The sequence below is a fragment of the Saccostrea echinata genome, unplaced genomic scaffold (assembly GCF_033153115.1).
Source record: "Saccostrea echinata isolate AGI-Se365-2 ecotype Australia unplaced genomic scaffold, CSIRO_AGI_Sech_v1 ptg000099l, whole genome shotgun sequence".
NCBI lineage: Eukaryota > Metazoa > Mollusca > Bivalvia > Ostreida > Ostreidae > Saccostrea > Saccostrea echinata.
This window is the reverse complement of record NW_026889848.1, coordinates 245,062-248,360: the sequence shown is the minus strand read 5'-3', so window position 1 is coordinate 248,360 and position 3,299 is coordinate 245,062.

Genomic DNA, 3,299 nt, shown 5'->3' with positions numbered 1-3,299 from the left:
CCAACCTGGTGATTGGGATAGGCCAGAAAAACCTTCCTGTTGCCATGGAAACGAGTTTATATTAAATAAAAATGGTTGTATATGATATATATCATGTGTGTGCATTTTATTTGCCACTCTTTTATTTTGTCAACTGTAGAAGACATTGTCTTCTTTATAGACCACCCCCCCCCCCCCCCCGTTCTCTTTTAATTGTAATGAATGCAAATTTCGCTTTTATGTTTTGGATTCTAAATAAAATGACCTTGACCTTCATATCACAAGCAACTCTTCTTGAAGTTTTCAAAATGATAAGGCTTCATTCTTTGTACAAAATAAAGGTAATTTACATGTTTATGTTCAAGACCCCCCCCCCCCCTTCCACTCGAAGCAGCCAGGTGGAATAGGCAGATATAAAATACACAACTTATAAGGAACTTCTTAAGAGGTTCATTAATAAAATTCAGTCCCCCTGATGTGGTTTGATATTTTGCTACCATTCATTCTTCTTCTGTTTTGTCTATAGAATTTATAATTATTTTATTTAGAATTAATTTATCTTTAGAAAGTAGTGATTGTCAACTGCATTCATTAGCCGTTTTCTTGTATATCTATTACTTGCATATTAATAAGTTCATTAAATAATATTTTAAAGTATTAAAACTTCATTTCTATTAAATTTTATTAATTTGTAAATCCTTGGATCCGCTCCTGCAGGTGCGCGAAAGCCTCATCACTACTGTAAACAAATTATTCATCACGCCGAAGATGTTCAAGATTCCGCTAAACTAAGAAAGTTTATACATAGTTTATCATCTCATAAACAACCATCACCCCTGTCCAGTGCAGAAATGCTCGAATTGAAGGGGAAAATTCAGGAATTGTTTTGTGTCAGCCATGTTTTGACGTGAACCTTATACGGCATTCTGTTATTAGGGTCTTCCGTCTTCAGCGGAATACCCTTCTATTATTCTTCGGTTTCTTTTTTACCTTTATTATTATTATTATTAGGGTCTTCCGTCTTCAGCGGAAGACCCTTCTATTATTCTTAGGTTTCTTTTTTACCTTTATTATTATTATTATTATTCTTTTTTTTCTTTACAAAATTTGTGCAGAAGATTTCTCGGAGATGGCTCGTTCGGTTTTATTCAAATTTTCATGGTAGATGCGTTGACATCTGAAGTTAATTCCGGCAATATCGTTTTTTGAAAATCACTTCCGGTCGGAAGTTATCGCCCTTTTATTAAAATTCAGAAGACCTCCTTGTCTGCGATGGAACTCAAAAACGGCTTAAGCTAGAGCGCTGAAATTTTCAGGGATGATAGAGGACATGTTGCCATATTGCACCTGGGTTTAGATATTTTCCGGAAGTGCCTAGTATGGAAGCTCGGTAGGGGTCGAAATTTAGGACACGAATCATGAGTGAATTTTGGAGACATTTTGTATCGTATCTTTTAAAGTATAATTATTTTGTTAAAACATATTGAACAATATTTGTGCAGAATAAAAAGATCTGTAACATGATATCAAGAAAAAAGCGCTGACTCATCACATTAGGGGCCGATAGGGGCCGAAAGTCTTTAATCGATAACTCTTAAACAAGCAATATTTTTGTATACATTACTGAAACAAAATTATTTATCTTAACAAACTACAACTATATATTATGATTTTTACGTCATATGTTACATAAATAAGGGCCACAAGGGGCCAGAATGCTTAATCTTTGAAGCTTTATATCTCGAAAAGGGGAAACATTTTGAAAAGCAATATTGAACAAAAGTTGTTAAGAATGATGATCTGAACAATGTGCATCCTTTGAATTTTTCCTAAACAGCCCCTATAAGGACTTAAAGGGACGGCCCCTAAATATTTCAAGTCTACATATCTCGAAAAGGAAACGAAACTTCTGAATAGTTGTTGAACAGAAAGTCTTCAAAATTACAAGACCTTTCATATGATGTCAAGAAAAAGGGGCTGACCCCTCAAATTAGGGGCTCAGAGGGGCCAAAAGTCTTTCATCTCTATCTCCTTAACGTTAAATATTTTGATATTAATTATTGAGGCAAAAATGTTCATCTTCACAATCTGCAACTATATATCTTAAAATTCTCTTCAAATATTACGTAATTAGGGGCCATAAGGGGCCAGAATGCTTAATCTTTGAAGCTCTATATCTCGAAAAGGGGAAACATTTTGAAAAGCAATATTGAACAAAAGTTGTTTAGAATGATGATCTGAACAATGTGCATCCTTTGAATTTTTCCTAAACAGCCCCTATAAGGGCTTAAAGGGACGGCCCCTAAATATTTCAAGTCTACATATCTCGAAAACGAAACGAAACTTCTGTATACTTGTTGAACAAAAAGTCTTCAGAATTATAAGACCTTTCATGTGATATCAAGAAAAGGGGCTGACCCCTCAAATTAGGGGCTCAGAGGGACCAAAAGTCTTTCATCTATAACTCCTTAACGTTAAATATTTTGATATCAATTATTGAAGCAAAAATGTTCATCTTCACAATCTGCAACTATTTATCTTAAAATTTTCATCAAATATTACGTAATTAGGGGCCACAAGGGGCCAGAATACTTAATCTTTGACGCTTTATATCTCGAAAGAAGGGAATATTTTGAAAAGCAATATTGAACAAAAGTTGTTTAGAATGATGGTCTCAGCAATCTGCATCCTTTGAATTTTTCCTAAACAGCCCCTATAAGGACTTTAAGGAACGGCCCCTAAATATTTCAAATCCATATATCTCAAAAACGAAACGAATCTTCTGAATACTTGTTGAACAAAAAGTCTTCAGAATTACAAGACCTTTCATGTGATATCAAGAAAAAGGGGCTGACCCCTCGAATTAGGGGCTCAGAGGGGCCAAAATCTTTTATCTATAACCCTTTTACAGTAATGTTCATCTCCACGATCTGCTACTATAAATATTTTAAAATCTTCATCAAACATTGCGTTTTAGGTGTCATAATGATCAAAATTTTGTTAAACATATCTGAAGCAAATTGTACGTTCTCACTATTTATATATTTATGAACGAAAATCTCAGTCAAATTCGTATCTCATCTTATCAAAAATCGGACGGAAGACCCACTCGTTGCTCGCAACGAGATCGCATCAAGTTATTATTATTTTTATTCTTTTTTCTTCTTACAAAATTTGTGCAGACGATTTCTCGGAGATGGCTCGTTCGATTTTATTCAAATTTTCATGGTGGATGCGTTGATATCTGAAGTTAATTCCGGCAATTCCGTTAAGTGATATTTACTTCCGGTCGGAAGTTATCGCCCTTTTATCAAAATTTA